Genomic DNA, 23,350 nt, shown 5'->3' with positions numbered 1-23,350 from the left:
TGTTGATCATTGAGGGCGGATTTTCATTTGCTACTTTGTGAACCCCTAAGATTCGGGGGAACGTAAATTGAAACAGCTGAAGTGGCTGCTTCTCTGTATCCTTTCCTGTCCAACGTGGTCGTGCTGTGATTCCTAGAGGAAATAGTCCTCGATGATTCCGTCCTGGGTGTCCAGTGGCCTGGACCTTGCTGTTGACCTGGCAGCAAACCATTCTGAGACTGGCACCCCCTCCTCTGTGCTTTAGCTCACTCACATCTCCAGCTGCTTGGACCTAGCTCAGATTTCTGCTCAGAATAATGATACAGGAATTGGTTTATCAAGTTTCTGAGGAAAACCCCTCATGTAAGAATTTTGCATTATTGATGTTCAATAATGCAACGATTAACGATCAAGACCCAGGTGAAAATGAAGCCTTCCTGATTTCCCTTGGCAGAGCTTTGCACCCTCCCTTGTGCTCTAGGATCCTTGGTTTCCATATATAACATAGTTTAGTGGTTTATACGTGAGTGTCCTCCACAAGCCTATCAGCTCCAGCTTCGTGTTGTACACAATACTTGGTGTGTGACAGGTACTTAAACATTTTACTAAGAAATGAACAGAGCTCTTGATCATCTTACTGCTTATCTCAATAAAGTCTTTGCAACTAGAACGTAAGCCCCATGAAATCAAGGACCATACTGGTTCTCATTGGGCTTTCAATAATTACTTGATGTAGGAATGCATAAATAAATAAATTTACAGAGTATTTTGAATACTTATAAAACATAAGCCTGGACTAAGCAAAGAAGAGAAAGAAGTTAACAAAATATTGTTTCTACATTCAGGAAACTAACAGGATAACTGGGGAATTAGAAAAATAAAAGATAATGCCAAGGAGCACATGCTTATTGTTTATTGCAGAAAGAAGAGAATCACAATAAGAGCTGGAGAAAGCAAGTTCTGAGGGCCAGCCAAGTTGGTGGAAGAAGAAATCAGGCCTTAAGAGAAAAGTATAAATTGGTCAATCAGAAACTTCAGTTAACATCATGAGCCCAGAAAATAAAATGCTTCCATCAAGTTCACATATCTGTTTGGTAGAAGCAGAAGTGTATTCCAGAGAAATGTATTTGGGAACCAGATGGTGAAGAGACTTGACCTTACATTGTAAGGTAGTCTCTAAACAATTGGAAACACGTGGTAAGTGAGATAAGTCTTTATTAGATTAAGTTTTCAGAAGATGTGGGAGATTAGGGAGCAAAGAGTCTAATTAGGAAAAAAAATTACATCAGTCCATGCATAAGTGTGAATATTCTAGAGTAGGTTACATATTCAATGTAAGTTAGGGACTATTCTGAGAAAACCAGTAAAGAACAATAGGATTAAGATACTCTGTAAAAGAAGACCCTAGAGGTCATTAACCACTTCTGCCTTTTTTTTAAATCAGTTTTCTCTAGTGCTTTACATAATGACCAATATGTTAAATCAAAATGATGGAACACAAAGATAAACCCCTGGATAACAACTGCATGACAACAGAGTTGGAGACATCTGGTGGGTGGTTTAATTTAGAATGTCTTGAGTGAATGTAGGATGAAAAAAACATTTAAGTAAGCATGACCAGGCAGTGATTGATAACACAAAGCTATGTCACAGGAGAAATACAACACAAGAGAAATATTTGGAATGTAGTAAGGGGATAGTGTATTAATCATCAAGTAGTTTTTATGGACCTATCCCTTGATAAACTATATTAGCCCACTTTGCATTGCTATGACAAAGTACCTAAGGGTACCCATAACATAAACAAAAGAGGTTTATTTTATTTACACTGTTACAAGAGCTGAAAAGCCAAGATTGGATGACTATATTTATTTTGGCTTCTGACCTGTGCAGAACGGGCTAAGCAGGTGGTCCTTGCTCTATATACAACATGCTCTTGAGAGGACAGCTTGTTCTCACTTTTCAAGAACAGCACTAATCGCTTTCCAGCAAGGACCCCCATCATCAAGTTGCCTTCCACTAGACCCTGCCCCACTTCAATACCACCACATTGGGAACCAAACTTAGCGGCACATGAAGATTCTGGGACACACTCAGACTATACTGTGAACATTTTGCTATATCCAGAATTCTCAAACATTGGTCCAGAGAAGAAACATCTACAGAGTTTGTTAACAACTGAAGAATCTTGCCTGGTGGACATGGTGGTGCACACATATAATCCCAGAGGCTTGGTAGGCTGAGGCAGGAGGATCACTGAGTTCAAAGACAGCTTTCTTTGAACAGAAAGACACTAAGCAACTCAATAGACCCTGTCACTAAACAATACAAAAAGGACTGGGGATGTATGGGGGGGGGGTCTCAACCACATCCCACGTGTATGAGAAAAGGGTTAGCAGCTGGAGGATGATGTTGGCTGTTTTCAGTCTATTACCCCAAAACTTATCTATTCAATAAACACACAAGAGCCAATACTCTTTTTAAATGAGAGGGGGGCATGACGGGTCTGGCCATACCAGCTCTGGCCTCTTAACAACAACACAGGTAATGGGAGCAAGACCTGGAGGAGCTTCTGTGATGAACAGGATAGGGTGGAGTTAGGGGAGACATTCTCTTAGGGGAATTAGACAGGGAACCCTCTGATTCAGCTAGATAAAAATGGCTTCCCACAGATGTGGCTCAGTAGTTAAGTGCCCCTGATTTCAATCCCTGCTACCACCACCCTCCACCCATCCCTACCAAAAAAAAAAAAAAAAAAAAAAAATTCCTGAGCTCTACCTCCAGAAATTCTGACTCTTAAGATGTGGGGTATGTCCCAGGAATATGCATTTTTACCAGCACTAGGTGGATCTGATGCAGATAACTAACCCTTTGAAAACACTGATTGATAATGCAAGGAATGTAAATGAAATATGTGAAATAATCTCTTTCTTTCAAATAGCCTCGTCCAGGGACAAAGGAATATGGCCCCAACAGAGACATCTCTTAGGAACAAATCAACAGTTCTTGGTATTTCCTCTTTGGGATCTGTCTTCAGTACAATCTTAATTGGTGAACTGAAGCTGGTGGAATGTGATGCAATAGAATTTCCCTTTGTACCAGATAAACATGTAAAGACTGTGTGAAAGTCCACAGTCCTTATTAGTTTCTACTGGCAATATCTTTTGGGAAAACAGAAGAAAAAATGAGGAAACATGGCAGAACACACCCAAAAAAGAAGAAAAGGAAGTCAGACAACTTGGAAGAAATGCAAATAGAAAAGAAGGAAATGTTTTTTTAAACGAGAGTAAATAGAAAGTAAAAATTAAACCCAAATAGTTTTAAAAAGTTTCATCATGTTGTTAAATATACTAATCCTATGAACCACGAAAATGATCAATGAAAAAAATCCAAAGTCTACTAGGGAAGGAGTTAAGATGGAAATGGAATTGCCAAGAGGACTGAACTTCTCAGGTATATTTCTGAAGTGTCATATATAATATTACAAATATATAAATAATACAGAAAATGTATAAGTTTATAATGTTTTAGGGAGATAAGTCTGCTGGTTTCCATCTTCAGCTGGTCTTATCCTTTGGTAACCAGTCACCTAGAAAAATCCTCCTTAAAAACTATATCTGCCTGACTCACCTGGAAGGTTTGCTGCCTATTTTTACCCTGATTGCTCTCTAACCAAATCAATAGCTTCCTGTTGTTTTTTTTTTTTTTTTAACTTTGTTGAAACAAATTAGTGATGTGAAATAAACTAAACCTGGTGTTCAAAAGCTAAACTTAAAAAATGAGAAAACATCTTTTTGTGTGTAAATGAACAAAATAGAAATGTTTCTATAAATCCAGTGATGACATAATGCATCTGACAGAAAATCATCTGTAATCTGTTGGTAAGATGACAAGCTCCAATTTATTGATTTTAAAACAGGTAGGCTATAGAGGAATATAATATCTTAGGCTTATTATTTGAAGACAAACCCTTTTTCAAAAATGTCCCACTTCTTCACTGTATAAAGTTTCACCATTTAGCTTTTTATAAAATTACAAACATTTTTTTAGAGAAGATAAATAGCACTAGTACCCTGGTAAATCAGTCACCATATTTTAAAAAGTTAATTTTCCTTATTTCATTTACTTTGCATGCTGCTGCTAGCAATTTTAGTCAAGGCAGTTGCACAATATAGCTTGAACTAATTGGAAGTATTGTAGCAATAAAGGATGATAGTCACAGCTGTATGAATGTGAACATAAGTTACTTAATAGAGCTAGTTAGCTTTAAAAAAAAATCCCAAGATTAGGGAAAGTCAACATTTACTGAAAAAAAATTTACTTGTTTTCTATACAGTGAATATGTACATATTTTATGAACATATGAGAAGGTTTGGATCCACTTGAAGGTTATAAGCCAAAATAAAATGAAGTCTAATGGATTCTACAAGAACAGAACACTCGGGGCTATCATAAGAAAGAAAAAAAATCTCACATTAAAACAGAAGCAAATGACATCCTCAGTCTTTTGTTCCATGGGTTCCACCACCAATGAATAGAACATAACTTGAGTGATCTGGGAAACAGTCTAGAGCAAGAATCATGAAATGTTTAAAACGGTATGTTGTTGATTGTAATCTGCATTAAGACACCTTCCTAAGTCATCAATGATATTTTTATGCCTAGACCCCTGTGTATTTAGGTGTAGTTGCTGGACAAGCTTAGTAATAGTTCCTTCAAGATCTATTCATATCTCTTCTAAAGGTTATTTTTATCCTGTGTGTTTTGGGCTTAAAATTAAATAAAACAATCAAGAAGAGACAACAAAATCATGAAATGATGAAGTCTAGGGTCAAGTACTATGTGGAAAAGAAGGGTCCAGTTTTCCAGAGAGACAAAGAGATTACAAACTAACTTTAGTTCCCAGCATAAATCCTATACTATTTGTACTTTATTGGTGTGCTCATGTTGAGTCATGCCCGAAAGATTGTTTCTTTACATGAGCAACTTGTAAGTTTTATGGTAGGAAAGGCACCTGGTGGCAGAGAGAGATGATGTACAAATTTGTTTAAGGATAGGCATGGTTATCAGAGTAAGTTAGAGTGTCTTGAGTCCTACACAGATTGCCTTGCAACCATCCCCCTGGGCTTATGCCCAAGTCCATGGGGTAAAAAAGATTGCAATAAAAGGCTTACATCATTGAATTACATGTAAGTTGGCATTGCTAAAGTAGCACTAAATTGTGAAACAATTTTTTTAAAAACCTAGGATGAAGAATGGAAAGAATTTGAACATAACAGTGGTAGTTAAGAGTTATGTCAGCTTAAAAGAGAAATAGTTCAAAGGTTAAAAATCTTTGAAGGTAATGTCAGCTAAAACAATCATTCCAATATTTTTCTTATATTTTTTGAATCATTGTAATTCTTATGTTCTTAATTTGCTGTATTCAGATACAAGTATTTCTTTTCTTAAACCATCAATCCTCTCATACAGAACCCTGGGCATCTCTCATTAAACCAGTTCAACAGCTTTTGCACTAACCAATTTGTAGTGAGATAATAGAAACTGATATTATCTAATTTTCAGTTTGGAAAAATTAGGTCAGAGCAATAAAGCTGGTGGCAAACATCTTGGCACTCCACCCTCTGTACGATGGCTGAGGATTGCTGAATCTGACTCTTTTCAACTGATACAGGTGTGTATCTTGATTTTGAATCAATTGAAGCAAAGTTACAAATAATATACCACTTTTACTTTGTTATATCATACTGTATCACTCTCAAACACTTGATTTGTACCAAGATAAAACTAGATGTTGATAATACCTCTGATGAAAGTACAGGTTGTCTTCTATACTGAAGGTCTAATGAAGTATTGCCATCTACTTCAGTGCCAGTTACAGCATGTTATTTTTCTATTGTTGGTATCACAAATTTAATATCTTAAAACAACAGAGTTTAGCCTCAGCTGGTTTCTCTGTCAGAGTCTCATGACTGAAATCAAGATGTTAGCAGGGCTGTGTTACTCTAAACGTTCTGGGGGATAATCTGCCTCAAAACTCATTTGGGGTGTTAGATTTGATTTTGCTATGGTTTTAGGATTAAAGTTTCCATTTTCTTACCCACTGACAGCTAAGGGCCATTCTAGCATTCCTTACTTAGTTCATGGTCCCCTCCCTTCATTGTCAACAACAGTGGATAAAGTCGTTCACACATCACATCTTTCTGACTTCTGCCTTTTTCTCAATTTTTAAGGGCCTATATGGTCATACCAGGCACACAAATAATCCAGGATAATCTCCCTGTCTTCAAGCCAGAATATTCCATCTACAAAGTCTTTTTGCCATATAACATTAACATATTGATAGGTTCCAGGGATTTGTGTATGGATTGGGATGGCATTTAATCTTCCTATCATATCCAGTGCAGATTATACATTGCTTGATGAATACTCATTGACTAGGTAATATGAAGTACTCTTTGGCCTACCCATGCAAATAGAATAATTGCTTTTTATCCCTTTTAATTTTCTCTAAGAGGTAGCCATCTCTCAGTATCTGTGGAGTGACTGGTTCCAGAATCCTCCATGGGTACTGAAGTCCACAAATGCTCAAGTCTTCTATATAAAATGGTATAGTATTTGCATATAACCTATGCATATCTTCCTGTATACTTTGTCATCTATAGATTACTTTTAATACCTAATAAATATAAATGCTATGTAAATAGTTGTTACACTACATGACTTAGGTAATAATGACAAAAAAAATTCTGTGCATGTTCAGTGCAGTTTTTTAAAAAATATTTTGAATCCATGGTTTGTTGAATCTGTGGATATGGAAGGCCAAATATACTAGAAAAAAATGTATTCCATTTCTCATGAGTCATCTCACCCTTCAGATATTAAATTTGACCAATGCCCTCTATTCATTATATTTATTAAATATTGAGTAATTTAATAACATGTCAATAAAGATTTATATCAACAGCTAATTTAGATACTCACTTCTGGACACCATGATTATTTCTTTGCATATCATGCAAGAACAGTGTCCTACATTTTTGGTGGAGATACTGTTCTCATTTTTAAAATGTTTAACATATTTTTATATTATAAGAGATACTTTCATCCGAGTGTTGAGACAAAAGTCTGGGGAACATTGAAACTCTGGTTCATTGATCCAGAGTATAATTTACCCCTCCCATTCTACTGTGTAAGTCAACCCAAAATTGGGATTCATGCCAGAAATGAAAAACTCTGAGGTTTCTGGTTTCAAGATGTCAGACCGAGATCACATGTTTACCTCTTTCCCTCTGAAAATACTTTGAAAACTAAAGGAATAATATTTTTTAAAAGAGTAACAGCACCAGCAAACCAGAGGAGACCAACAGTGATCAAGAAAAGTATACATACATATATATACATACAAAGTGTGTATGTATATACACACTTTGTATGTATATATATATGTATGTATACATATATACTCAAAGCTCAAAGTGTGATAAAACCCTCCACTGTTAATTATCTTAATTAAATGACTTTGGAACCTTGGATCTAGTTAAGTCCTTCCCCATTTAGCTGTGTACTAGAAGGCTATTAGTAATAGTATTTGCTCCTAAGCTACAAATCAAGAATAGCTCTCTAAAGCAAGTAAATCATGGGTGCTATTGAATTCAATCCCCAGTTCTACAAAAACAAACAAACAAGCAGAAAACATCAAGTGAATCATCAAGATAAGTAGGTATCTAACATGGTTGAGGATATGGAAAGATGTGGGCCAAATAAACCCTGAGATAACTCTGAACTCACATAATGGACATGAGGTAAGGGAAAAAAATGAAAAAAGATGGAAATTTGACCTTCATTAGATAATTAAATGCCGTAGAGAATATCATTACTTGAATGAAATCTTTCTTCATCATTTTTGAGAGTCCATCACTTATCTGCTTGCTACAGCTTTTCATGGCTCTGATCAAAATACTCAACGAGAACAAATTAGAGAAGAAAAGTTCATTTTGACTCATAGTTTCAGAGGTTCAGTCCATGATGGGCAACTCCATTGCTCTGGGCCAGAGATAAGGCAGAATACCATGGTGGAAGGCTATATGGTAGAGGAGTGCTACTCCACTGATGGTGGCCAGGAAGCAGAGAGGGAGAGAGGAAGGGGTCCCAGGGAAGATAAACTCCCCCAGGTCACTTCCCCAGTGATCCACCTCCTCCAGCCATACCCACCTGCCTATAATTATGACCATTAGTTCTTTTAAATAATATGTTAAATGAATTAACCTAATGATTAGGTTATAGCTCTCATAATCTAATCATTTCACCTCTTGCATTAACACAGAAGCTTTTGGGGAACATTCATGTTCAAACCATAACATTCAACATCCCTGCACACTAAGGAAAGCCTATCATGTGTCTCATAAACATGAACCTAAGTAAGCTTGACCCTTTGAGGCTCTAGTGAGAAAGCACACTCAATTCCAGTCCTGTCACTTACTTGCAAATTACAGTATTTAACTTCTCTCAGCTTCATGTGTAAAAATCTCATTTGCAAGAGTTAAAAATAGCAGTACGTACCCGTCTGATTAAAATAATTCAAATAGATTGAGTATTAAATAATATATTAAAATGTTTAGAGCACTGGTGACACATGGTAAATGCTTGTAAATGTTGACTGGCATTACTCATAAGTAAGAACTGGCAATAAAGATTAAATTGGATCAAATACATGAAAATTAGGGACCAATATAAACATAATAAGCAACTACAAAGAAAACATAGATAATAATTTTTTCAAAGTCTTGATATCTGCAGAAGGATTTAGCAAAATATGGCATTTGTGAAACAACATCACATTGTAATTTATTGAAGGTGGGAGGTGATCTAAAGACTAATAAAAGAGTTCTTGGAAATTAAACATAAAAGAACCAAAATGAAATGTCAAGTAGAATGTGCAAAAATATAATTTAGTAATCTAGAAAATAAAGGTGAAATAACTCCTTACAGCAAAAATACATGAAATAGATAAACTGTGGCACATCAGTGTAATGGAATATTATTAAGCTGTGAAAGGATATGAGTTAGCTCAAGAAATGATACCAAGAATTAATATAGGGATGGCATCAAATTAAAAAACTCCTGCACAGCAAAGGAAACAATGAAGAGTGTGAAGAGAGAACCTACAGAATGAGAGATCTTTCCTAGCTACTCTTCTGACAGAAGATTAATATCCTGAATATATAAATAACTCAAAAAATTTAACACTAAACAAAACCCAATCAATAAGTGGGCAAATGAATTACACAGATACTTCTCAAAAGAAGAAATACAACTGACCAACACATGTGAAAAAAATGTTCAACGTGTTTAGCAATTAGGAAAATGGAAATCAAGACTACAGTGAGATTTCATCTCACTCTAGAGAATGGCAGCTATCAAAAATACAAATATTAATAATTGCCAGAGAGTATTACACTGTTGGTGAGCTTGTAAATTAACACAACCACTATGGAGGTCAGTAAGGAGATTCCTCAAAGAGTAGGCATGGAATTGCTATATGACACAGCTGTAACACTTCTCAGTAGTTATCCTAAAGAATTAAAGTCATCATACTATAGTGGTACATGTACACCCATTGTCAATCAAGTGTGAAGGCAAAATGAAGAAATTTCACAATGGCCAAACTATAGGAAGCACCCTACTTGTGCATCAATGAATGAATGTTAATGTGGTCTACATAAACAGTGGAGTTTCACTCAGCCATGAAGAAGACTAGAATTGTGCTCTTTGTAGGACAATGGATGGAACCTGGGAATATCATGTTAAGTGAAATAAGCCAAACTCAGAAAGTCAAGGGTCATAAATTTTCTCTCATTTGTGGAAGCTAGAAAGAAAAAAGGATGAAAAGAGGTGGGGGAGTGGATCCCATAAAAATTCAAGGGAAAGCAGTAGAGGAAGGGGATGGGATGGCTAGGGGAGGAAAAGGTGAGTCACTGGATGACAATATTGACCAAATTATATTGTTATATTTTGTGCATGTATGAATAAGTAACAACAAATCCCCCTATTATGTATAGTTACAATGTACCAATTAGAAATGTGGAAAAAAAGATGTGATAAATTAAATCACTTTAAATGCATATGGATAAGTGAAAGGAGCAAGCTTGAAAAGCCTTCATACTATACAATCCAAGCTATGATGTTTTGGAAGAGGCAAAACTATGGAGACAATAAAAAGACAAGTGATTACCAGGGATTCAGGGGAGAGGGAAGGAGGACCTGATAGGTGGGATACTATTCTGAATAATAACTGTAATTGAGGGTACATGGCATTATACCTATGTCAAAACTCACATACCTGTATGACACAGAATGAACTGTCATGTAAACTATGGTTAGTTAATGATAACGAATCAACATCCCATTCATCAACTGTATACATGTACCACACTAAAGCAAGATACTAATAATAGGAGAAACTGTTGGAACAAGGAGAAACATGGTACCTCTCTGTACCCTCTGCTCCTTTTTTCTGTACACCTACAACTGCTCTTAAATATGAAGTTTTTTTTTAAAGAATTACATATTTTTTAAAACTTTATTTTATATATTTATTTTTATGTGGTTCTGAGAATCAAACCCAGTGTCTCACCTGGGCTAGATAAGTACTCTACCACTGAGCCCAAAAATGAAGTTTTAATTTTAAGAAAACATGGATATGAAAAAAAGAAAATTCCAGAGATTTGAGAAATATATTCAGGATAATTGAAAGAAAAAAATAGACAAACTTTTAAAGAGAAATTTCTAGATCAGAATAAAAACTTTATGGCAAGATTAGAAAACCTAAGAAGTCCCCAGGATTTATATGAAAAAACTTTTTCCAGCTTTTTCAGAAAAAAGCTTTTTCAGATCATCATGGGCAGAAAGAAAATACTAATGATTCCCTCTACAGAGAAAGATAACTATTACTTTAAAATAATGAGAATCATGTTGATAACACATAAGCAACACTAAATGCTAAGTGACAACAGAAAAATACCTTTAAAGTTTTTAGGGAAAACTACCTTAGGCCTAAAATTTAAAACCAAATTGTCAATCAAGTGCGAAGGCAAAATGAAGACATTTTCATATATAAAAGGAATTGACGTGCTTATTACCCAAAATAAATACTGATGACTCCCATCCAGATTCCTTATACTTGGCCAGTGTACCCAGCTGCTGAGTGTTAGCCACAGCTGCTTTCTCTGGAGATGGCCCTCGTATGAACTGGATGCCAGCATTACCTTTTATAACTACTCCCATCCCTCCACTCCCCTCCAATCCTAGTAGCCAATGACCAATGACTGACACAAGATCAAATAAATATAAAAATTTCAGCTCTCTTGGGACAAACATTGCAGCATTGTTTGCGCTACTGAGCTCCCCAGAGGACTAGGCTGACATTAGCCTCCAGTGGAGACCTCACCCTTGCTGACTTCTCTTCCTCTACCCTAACTTGCTTCTCCCTCACTTTCTCCTGAGAGCACACCCCAAATAAATAATTTTCACAACAGTTCTCATTTCTGGCTCTGATTCTTGGAAACATAATCTACTATTTTATCCAGCATGAAAAAAAATTGCTTAAGAATAAACTCCAACTTACAAAATAACAAAAAGAACACAAAGATCTTCTATTTCAGATGAGCATGGAATAATAAGGACCAAATTTATCATCCCCATCAAACTATGAGAAAGTATGTACACATTATACACTCTTAAGACCTCAGATGTCAAGTCGTGTAGGATAGTGATCCCTGAGAAAGGGTAAGAAATGAGGTGAGGCCTATAATTGCCTCTGCTTATTCCAGAGGAAAGGGAATGGGTAGCTAGGCAATGCTAGCTGCTCTCTCTCTGCCAAGGAGACAGACGTGGGAGTTTGAGAAGTGACTGGGAATCTAGTGGCTAAATTTTTCAGGGAGGACTCAAAGGGAGGAAAGAGCTGTACAAAGAGCTCATAACATCTCAAAGGCTTTTTCCTTAAGCCTTCAACTAGCTCATGCAAAACCTGAAATAGTCTGAAACATGTTTGTGGGTTGCAGCAACCAGTGCATGTTACTCTGATTCACAAAAATTTCAACATGCTTTTCAAATTCCTAGCAAGAACTGAAAAAAAAGGAATAAGTATAAATATTAGACATAAAGAAACAGTACTGTCTTTAGTCAATAAATAAGGAGGGACTATTCATTTAGAAGAATAAGTTGAATCCCTACTTCACACCATGCAAAAAAATATAGCCCAGACAAATCAAGATTTCAGATAATAACTAATATTTTTGAACTTTTTTCTTTTTCCTGGAACTAGGGATTGATTCCAGGGGAGTTTTATCACTGAGCTACATCCCCAGTCCTTTCTATTTTTAATTTTGAGACAGTTTTGCTAAGTTGTTGAACTTGCATTCCTCCTTGCCTCAGTCCCCCAAGTTATTGGGATTGCAGGCATGTACCTTAAATTTTTGCATTGCACTTTGCTCAATCATTTTCATAACCTTATAAGATGAGTATGCTACAATGCTCAGGTTATAGTGAGTAGGATCACAAGCTTTGGAGTAGGGTAGGAGAAGGCTTGCCTACATTTCTGTCATTCCCTACCCTCTTAGTATTTCAATCTAAAATCAGATCATTCTTTCTTATATCTTCTATTTATTACTCTATAAGCCTTTTCAAACCATGTTTTTTTCATCTTTACTTCTAAGAATTTAATATTTATTCCTTCATCATATGTTTTGTCCTTTTTTTCCTGAGATTTCTGTCGGTCGGATTTGGCACTTGTGTTTCTATCCTCTATGCCTCTTAACTTTTTTTTCTATGCTCTTCACTTGTTTGTCTATCTTATCTCACTAGTTTGTTCTATGGCTGGCTCCACCAGTTTTTATCCTATTAACTGTTGCACTTCTATTAAATATTTTCACTTGGTTCTTCTTAAAAGAATTTTGGTCCCTAAAATTGATAAATTTGGTAGATAACATCCATTAATTATTCATTCAAAAAATGTTCAAGTGGTTTAGTCTATCTGTGTCCTTTAGGAATAACATTCATTCATTCAATAAATACTTGTTGGGCATTTAATTGGTCAAATATTACCCTTCATCAACTGTTGTACCAAGCTGTATAGTGATTACAGAAGCTTCCTTCCTCATGGGCTTCAGGTGCTAATGAGGAAGACGGATAAATGAGCATTTAAGGCAGGTGATAAAAGCTATGAAACACAGATAAGTGATAGAAATGCTGTTCTGATGAAATTGGTCAAAATCATCCTCTCACTGATGTTTGAACAGAGAGAATGAAGAGAGGAAGTAGGCCAAAGGAAGAATTGGGAGGATCATGCTAGGCAGAGGTTGTCATAGCATGTGCAAAGGCTGTCGGAAGGAGAATGTTTGGAGTACTTGAAACTTGAAAGCTAGTTTGCTAGAGCAGTGTGTCAGAGGGAAAAGAGAAAGAAAAAGAAATGAGACCTGAAAGAGTGCTATGAAGTGTCTCCCTCACAATTTCATATGTTGAAGCCTATCCCCAAGTACCCCAGAATGTGACTGAGGTGGGGATAACACGGTCTTTAAAGAGATGACTCAGTTAAAACAGGCACTAATCCAGTCTGACAGGTGTCTGTAGAAGAGATTTGGAGAATTTGGACACAGAGATACCAAAGATGAGCCAGCACAAAGGAAAGACTAGGTGCGGACACAAAGAGAAGGCTGCCATCTGCAAGCCAGGGAAAATGGCCTCAAGAGAAACTAAACCTGCCCACACCTTGACCTTGGACTTGTAGCCTTGAGAACCGAGAATAAATTTCTGTTGTTTGAGCTACTATTTTGTTATGGTACCCTAACCAACTGAAGTAGGTAACCAGCAGCCTTTATTTATTTATTTATTTATTTATTTATTTATTTATTTTTGGTGGTGGTGGTGTTTGGGATTGAACCCAGGGCCTTGTGCATACTAGGCAAGAGGAGCATTTTTTTTTTTTTTTACGGTGCTGGGGATTGAACTCAGGGCCTTAGTGCTTGTGAGGCGAGCACTCTACCAACTGAGCTATCTCCCCAGCCCAAGAGGAGCATTTTTAACAGCAAGCTGTTACAACATGTATAGATGTTTTTATTCATATACATTGTAAAATCACGTGTTCCCTCTGTTTTACTAATGTAAAATATGTCTTTTTCAGAAAGATACAGAACTTGGTGGGACTTTCTTGATAACAATGTCGAATACTTTTTTCCCTTCATGAGAAGATGCGTAAATGAAAGAGGAACTTTTGCTAGACCATCTAGGAAGAGAACTTATGTTTTTCATATTGGATCTGAAGCATAAGAGATCTTCCTATAGGGACTGAAACTGTTGCCACATCTTGGTTCATCTTGCTGCCTTATGGAACCAAAGACCAGCACAGAGGGAAACAAATGGAGAGACCTGGGTGCCGTGGAGCACCCCTGTAATCCCAGCACTTTGGTAGGCTGAGGCAGGAGGATTGCAAGTTCAAGGTCAACCTCAGTGACTTAGTAAGGCCCTAAGCAACTTAGGGAGACTGTCTCAAAATAACAAATAAAAAGTGCTTGGGGTGTGACTCTGTGGTTGAGCCCTGGGTTCAATCCTAAGTACCAAAAAAAAAAAAAGAGTTGGAGAGAAATGAAATTCTAACCATACAATTTCAACCTTGAATTCAGCTTACTATTAGTATTCCCCTAAAATGTATAGTTACACAGGCAATAAATTTTTCCTGTCATTGTAGTTAGCATTGTAGTTGTCAGTGTATTTCAACTAGACTGTTAGATTCTTGACTATGTCATTTCTGACATAGTCTGTTCCCAGTATCTGGCAAAATACCAGGTATATAAAAGGCAGGGTTAATGTGTTTTTTCTAAATGGATGTTGAATTAATATACTTTCATATTTTAAAAAGTACCATAAAAACTAATCCAAATTCTTATGTAGTTTTGACTTTACAATATCATGAAGATATTTTTCAGTCTAGGGTGAATACATGACTTACAGAGAACTCATTACTATCCTCTTAATATCATGATTCCATACTTTTGGTGGGTGACACGATTTGATACACTCTCAAACACCTCCATAGCAATTGAAGTTTCAAAAATATACCCAAGAGATGTATTTTTGTTCTTGTCAGTTCACATCCTATGTGTCATCTCAGATTAGGAGCTCTAGTAACAATCCACTTTGGAAGTCCTTATTTGCCTTTTTCCTTCTGGAAATCATTAAATGCAATCTCCAGACTAATGTTATTTGTTGGTTAATTCTTTCATTCATGTATTCGGTTATGAATCTATTGCTTTATGCAATAATACATGTATTATTGCTGCATAACAAATGCTCATAAGCTTTAAATGACATCCACTCACTTAATTCATGACACTACAGTTTAGCAATTTCTACTGAGCTCAGATGGGAAATTCTTCAGGTCTCACTTGGATCCATTATTTTATTCTAACCACAAGTGCTAAGTAACACAGCTATGTGTATCTCATTATTTGATCCTGAATATTAACCTAAGGTTAAATGTGAAATGTAAAACTCTTAAGTTCAGGATGTCATAGAGGAGACAATACCAAGAGAAATCACTGATGACACTGTGGAATAAAAGTTAAACCTGGACTTAATAAGAAGAGACTTGATTCAAAGGATTATTGCAATAGGGTCAAGGGACCATTGCAACAGGGGCAAGAAGACTATCACAATCAGGAAAATGCTTTGACCACAGGTCTATAAGTGACTTGAGAGTCAGGCAAAAAGTTTTTCTTTTTATAGCTAGGAGTAAACAAAGATAAAAAGAAGCAGGTATGGGTAAGTAGGATGAATCGGTGATTCTCTCAGGTGGTAGATGAGAGAACGTTTCACCCTGAGATCCCTTTGTTCTCAGGAAGGGCTGTTTGGTGACTCATGCTGATGATGGAACAAAGTGCAGGGAACTGGAGGAAGAAGAGAGGTTAACCAAAAATTTGCTAAGGAACGTTCTGTTCTGTTCATTCTGTGTTTGTTTGTTTGTTTGTTTGTTTTTTGGTGGGGAGTGTTTGTTTTTTCCTTATTTTTGTACAAGGAGGCTGGAGTTGCCTCAAGGTCTGCAGGTCCTGGTGGACGGAAAATATAATTTAGGAAGCTAGACACTTAATGCTCAGAAATGAGAAGGTGTGATGGACTGGGCTTTATGCGAAACTTTTAGTAGCCTGGGAGTTAAGGCAGCCATGAGTCCCAGCATGGATTCTTATCAGTGTTTCCAAGGCTTCTTTTCAAATGCAAATGATTAGAGTGAGTACAAATTACTGTGTTTCGAGCATAACCATGCTTTTTACTGTTTAAAAGCTTTTCTCAAAAGCAACATGTCCAAAAAGGTATTTGACTTCTGGTTTCAGCTCGAAAATGAAAATGTAAAGAAATCATTACTCTCGTCCTTACAATAAAGCCATTTTGGCAATCTACTGCCTTCAGCAAATAGTTAGCAAATATGTATTCAATATGCCAGGCATCATTTTTGTCCCAAGGATAAAGAAGTGAATAGGATAGTTTCTATCCTCATGAAGAGTTCACTCTAGTTGAGAAGCAAACATTTTATGTATTTAAGAGGGCTCTTTAAATATTAGGGAAAAGGACTTCTTATGAATTGCAAATTGCTTTTCCCTACTTTATAGACAGCATGCTTGTTACTGATTTTAGTGAAAGTACTTCTACAGTCTTTCTTTATATTGTACGTGCTTTTTGCTGTAGATGGATGTCAGGTAGACATTGAAAAACTTGAATATGTTTCTGAACTGAAGGCGTTTCTATCAAGAACAGTTGCTCTGTGCCGAATACTTCCTCCACATGTAATTTATTATGTTTTTCCTTCAATCAGCTAATTTAGTGAATTTTATCCTTTTTTCTTCCTAAAATAAACTTTTATCTGGTCATCATCATAATTTTTGAAGTATACTAATCGTTCAGTCATCTTATAAGATTTTTACATCTATGTTAACAATAAGATTGATCATACTTTTCTGTTTGTCCTAATTTGGATATCAAGTTTACTTCATAAAATGAGTTAAATAACTTTCATCCCTACTTCTTCTCTGAAAGTTTAAAGGAGAAAGACATTATCTTTTTATTTTAAAAAAAGTAACTTGGGCTAACTATTCAGCTTATTTTTCTCTGTTTTGACAATTTAATCAATAATGTATTGTTTCTAAAATAATTTCTTGGATCTTTTGTTATTAGTTTCTAATGTAATTGTATTATGATCACAGAACTTGTTTGTATATATTGGTTCCCTGGAATCATGAAGGTGACCTTTGTGTCTTAGCAGATACTTATTGCTTTAAATATTCTATGTCTTTTCAAGAAGAATATATAAACTGCATATATTAAATGTACTATACTATATTAGCATTGTATTTTTCAAGTATTTTATATATTGTTCCTGAAATTTTAGTTTATTATTAATATTTTTTGAGTTGCTGAGGATTGAACCCAGGGCCTGGTACATGCTAGGCAATAGCTTTGCCACTGAGCTTCGCTCTCAGCCCCTTCTTACTGAAATTTCATGTGCTTGTGCTATCAACTTATAAAATTTTTCTTTTTGTGGTTTTTATCTGTTTTTGCTTTACATATTTCAAAGGTATAGTATTTAATTCATATATAGTTTCATTATAATTTTTTCTTACTGAGCATTATTCCTTTTACAATGATTTAGTATCCTTTTCATTGCTGTTAGTCTCTTAAATTTTAATTTTTCTGATAATGTAACTCCAGTTTTCTTTTAGTTATTATTTCCTTTATTTTATACTTTTCATATTTTTTTGTTCCTCATAGAAAGCATGTAGCTGGCTTTAAAATTTAATATGATAGTCTCCTTCAATACATGGTTTAAATCCATTTGTCTTTATCGTGATCACTAATTTATATGGATTTACCAATGTGATAATATTTTTTATTTTCATCTATTCTTTTATTTATTTCGTTCTTTCCTAGGTTGCATTATTAAAACAAAAGATATTTATCTATCTTCCTGAATGAGATAAGGACTTACATATTTTATATTCATTCTCACTGATTTGTCCCATTTTCCATGTTACTAATCATCAGAATCCTAGCTTCACCTTTTTAAAACACAAAATCACTTACCATGATAATCACTCATGGCTATAGCCATTGTACACTTTCTGAAGTAAAATAGGAAAAAAAAGCTAGGTGTAAAGGAGTCAAAGAGAGTAGAAGTAAAATATAACTTTAATCTGAAAGCCTGTTCCTCATACCTTCACTCCTCAGGCCAGTTGTCTCTCCCAGGTTGTCACTTGCAAATTTCTGGGAAATCTATAAATCTTCACTCACAATCTCAAAGTTACTGGAAATTCACCCACTTATGAAAATTACCTGGTGCACTGTTAATGAGCTCACTAGTATGTTTATTTTTAGAATAGATTGTGTAAAGGGATATGCGAACCTTATAATATAGGATACTTTCCCAGAAACCTATATTGGGTATTTTCTCAATATGGTCTATTGATCAGATAATGGAGATGATGTCAACCTAAGGATCTTGAGAATTGCCAGACCACTGTAAACCATCTTATAATGACAGACTGATGTCATCCCCACACTCCTCCCCATGCCCACCCCTCACCATATGTCCTTTAATAGAAGAGCCTAATAACTGCAAAAGCATCTCTCATTCCCCAGATGGGCCACGTTATCTCTTGAATGTGGATTTCTTGCTTTCCTAAATTAATCTCTTTGCCTTAATATCTGATGGACTGAAATTCTTTTCTTTCACATATGTCAAGAACCCAGTCATCCTGAATTGAGGTCTTCCTCTCTGGGACCTACTTGAACTACTTCTGGTGATAGGGCTACCTGTTTTTTTTTTTGTTTTGTTTTTTTTTTTTTTAATTCCAGAGCCCAAGTCTGAAGCGTCATAGGTAGATCTTTGCCCTTCTGGTCTGTTTATAAATCAAAGAAATGCTTATCTTGTTTTTAAATTCATCTGGGTCCTTTAAATTTTTGTGCACTTTTTCATTGCCATGTGTTTGCAGAAAAAATATAAGGGAAGCTTTGCCATGTGAATCTCACAACCCACATGCCCACACTTGACCACAAGATTTTCATACTGTTTTTAATCACAATGTGGAGTAGTCTATGTGCCGGTGTATTTGGATATTCCCTCTTACTACAGATAACTTTCTGATATTTAATTTATAACCTTTCAAATTGAACATTAAAGAATTCACCCTTCAGCTTCTACATTTTTGATTTAGTTTTCTGACTTCAGATATCATGCTACCTTGTAAGAAATTCTTCAATGAAGACCAAACATGTAACAAATGTTAAACTATTTACTATTGTTACTATTATCATTATTGAAATAAAACTTAGAAAGTTCTATTTTCTAAGATGGAGAAGCATAAAAAGATTGGGAAGAAGATGATCTCTCAATCTGATCTAAAAAAAAAATAAATTGCATGTCAATAAAGATATGATTGTTCCACATTTTCCAAAGAAAAGATGGCAAGAAAGACAACTTCCCTCATTTTACAGAAAAGAACAAGAGTTTCTGGTTGTTAGAAAGGAATAATTTATACATTTGGACATTCTGACTTCAATAGGCAGAAGAGAGAATGGACTGAAATGTTCTATTAATATCAAAGGAACCCTTGTGGGTGTTCATGGCATTGCTGAGCTGATGATGCAAGAATGACTTAAAAGACTGCTAACTTGGGAGGCAGAGGATATTATGTGAGTTGAGAACGCTCCAGGACCTTCATCACACTGTGCTGAGAATACTGGGACCTCATAGACCTGGAGAGGTACTCAGGCTGATGCCTTGCCCCTCTTAATCAAGCATTCAGATCCTAGAGCAGGGGTTTCATTCAGAGAGAAGATTGCCATTCTCCCCAACTTCGTTCCAAACCCCTGCCTCAGAAATTTTGCCTGGGAAGAAAAGTGGGCTATAAAATAGTTCTCTTAATCTCTTCCCAAAGGAACTGATTTCAAAAACACCTGGGGAAGTTCAAGTCTAATGGCAGTTGGAAGGATATCTATGGATTTAATGGAAAGACAGATTGGACTATAATCTGGATGATTTATAAGAGAGCATTAGAGAATAAAGCAGCTGGGAGGAGTCCTAATGGGTCAGAAGAAATATTGGATGTTGACTTCAGAAACTATTCCTGCAAGCTGGGTGCAGTGGTACATGCCTGTGATCCCAGTGACTCAGGAGACTGAGGCAGGAGAATCCACAAGGTCAAGACCAGCCTCAACAAATTAGCAAGGCCCTAAGAAACTTAGACCCTGTCTCAAAACAAAAAATAAAAAGGGTTGGGGATGTAGTTCAGTAGTTAAAGGGCCCCTGGATTCAGTCCCTAGTTAAAGAAAGAAAGAAGGAAACCATTCTTGAAAAGGAGTCATGTTTGATTGAATTCATTTGTAGAGTGATGGATGCTCACAGCTTTGTTGAAAACAATAGAGCAATCATCCAGCAATTAGAAGAATTTTATCAGGGACAGTAAATGGCAGGGGTAGAGAGGAAGAGAGCAAATGCCATCCAGAGGGCGAGTGGTTGTGCCCAAAGCTGCCCCTCTCTAAGAAGCAATAGTTCAGATTTACACTTTGTGTGTATGGGGAGAGGTGCATATGTGTATGTGGTGTGTGTATCTGAAGAGCAAAGATTTCATTAAAATAATCAGTAAATAAACAAGCTCCCTAAAGGGTGGTGAAGTAATGCCATGATTTGACTCTGGCTTGTCCCCTCAGAAACTCACGTTGGAATTTTATCCTCACTGTGAGCCATTAGCAGGTGGAATCTGGATCTTACTATAATGTTTAGAAGTGTAGCCTTCTGAAGTGATTAGGATTAGATAAGGTCAAGGTGGGACCCGATGATTTGGTACCAGTGACTGTATAAGGAGAGAGAAAGTGTGAGACAAATTAAAAGTGGTTTATTTCTTAGCCTAATTTGTTTAGAGTTTTTATCATGAAAGAATTTTGAATTTTATCAAACTTTTTTCTGTATCTATCAAGATGATTATATGGTTTTTGTCCTTCGTGTTGTTGATATGTGTATCTGAGTTATTGATTTGTTTATGTTGATTAATTGTCCCTGGGGTAAGTCCCCATTACATGGTGAATAATCTATTTAACATGCTGTTGGATTTGATTGGCTAGTATTTTGTTGAGAATTTTTTGCATCTATGTTCATCAGTGATATTGGCTATAGCTAGCTTCCTTTCTTCCTTCTTTCCTTCCTTCCTTCCTTCCTATCTCCTTCCCTTTTTTTTTTTTTTTTTTTTTTTCTTTCTTTCTTCCTTCCTTACAGAATGAGTTTGGAAGAATTCCCTTCTTTTCAACTTTTTGGGAAGATTTGAGAAAAATTAGTATTAGTTCTTCTTAAATGTCTGGTAGAATTCAACAGTGAAGCCAGGGTCCTGAGCTTTTCTTTGATAGAAAGACTTTATTACTGATTCAATTACTCATTTTTTTAAATCTGTTTTCTATTTCTTTATGATTCAAACTTGGTAAGGTGCATGTGTCCAGGAACTTGTCTGTTTTTTTCTAGGTTATCAAATTTGTTGACCAATAATTGTTTGTAATAGGTTCTAACAAACTTTTATATCTCTGTGTAATGTCTAATATCTCTTTTTTCATCTCTGCTTTAATTTATTTAATCTTCTGCCTCTCTCTCTCTTTCTTTAGTCTGACCAAGGGTTTGTCAATTTTGTTTATCTTTAAAAAACAAACAAACACTTCTTTGTTTTATTCACTTTTTTATTTCCTATGGTCAGATTTAACAGAAAAAAATTTGAACTGGCCATGATAAATCAGTTCATAGCTAAAAAAAACTAAAAAGAAAGCATAACTAAATAAGTAAAGGAAGATATGATGGCAACGTTGTTACCATGGATGATGCATAACAATAAAGATATAGAAATTACAGAGTAACCAAGCAGAAATTCTAGAACTAGAAAGTACAGTAGCTGAAATTAGAAATTAACTGCAGGACTCAACAATAGATTTGAAGTAGCAAATAAAGTGTTAAGAGTTTTGAAGCTACAATACAAACTTTCCGAGTTCTCTTTAGATCTATTTAGTAAACTTTTATGTATCTTTATTTTTAACTTCAAAATTTGTTAATTTGTGTAAGATTTCTTCTTTGAAGAAATTTCTAATTTGTTGTTTTAGTTTTCAAATATTTGACGCTTTCCTAATATCTAATTAGTATAGATATCTGATTTAATTTTGTTGTTTGGAATGCACATTCTGCAAGATTTCCAAGTTTTATAACTTGTTGAGATTTGTTTTGTGTCCCAGCATAACCTCTATCTTGGCAAATGCTCTTTGTGCACATGGAGAGAATGTGAATTTGTAGCTGTTGGATAAGTTGTTAGGGTGGTTGATAGATTTTTTTTCCAGATCTTCTAAATCTTTACAGATTTTCATTTAGGAATTAAAAGGGCAATTGATATTTCTACTTGTGATTGTAGATTTGCCTACTTATCACTTGAGTTCAGTCAGCTTTTTTTCATTGTTTTTTAAACTCAGTTTTTAGCCCCCGACATTTCAGGATTTTTATGGTTTCCTCATGAACTAATCCATTTATCATTATAAAATGTGCCTCTTTTTTTCGAAGTCTTTATTCTTCTTGTCTTGAGGTCTAGTAAGTGTGGGATAATTTAGAGATTTAATGGATCAAATCCAACATGGAATTCTGGAATTGGTCCTGGAACAGAAAGAGTATATTAGTTGAAAAACTGGTTTAAATACAAGTAATGTTTGCAAATTTACTTTATAATAATGTACCAATGTTAATGGCAAATTTATCAGTGTTATGTAAAATATTAACACAAGGGGAAACTGGGTGAAGGATATGCTAACATTTTTCATTATTTTTATAATTTTTTTAAATCTAAAATTATTTCAAAATAAATAATTTATTAAGAATATAATATATACTATGACTGTTAATAGTAACTAACACTTAAAGAACTGACTACATTACATTTTATTTTGTTTTCTACATATATTAATTCATTCCCTTCTCACTAGAAAAACAACCCTACTTGGCAGGTGTTAACAACTCCATTTCACAGAAGAAAGTGAAACACAGAGAGATTAAGATAGTACGTGGTAGGACTGGAATTTGAATTCAAGCAATCTGGTTCCATCATCCAGACTTCTTTAAGCCCCTACAATAATAATAATAAAAATAATGATAATAACAACAACAACAACCCCCTGCTCTATAATGCCTAAGACCAGGCAAGAATAATAATGCAACAGTAGGTATTGATGTTTGAGTTATGTGACAAGAGAGGCACACCTGGATCATACATTTCTTCCCAATATCACGTATTACATAAGTCACCCAGAAATGGAG

The sequence above is a fragment of the Sciurus carolinensis genome, chromosome 12 (genome assembly GCF_902686445.1).
Source record: "Sciurus carolinensis chromosome 12, mSciCar1.2, whole genome shotgun sequence".
Lineage (NCBI taxonomy): Eukaryota > Metazoa > Chordata > Mammalia > Rodentia > Sciuridae > Sciurus > Sciurus carolinensis.
The sequence above is the reverse complement of the archived record's forward strand: the minus strand, read 5'-3'. Positions refer to the sequence as shown.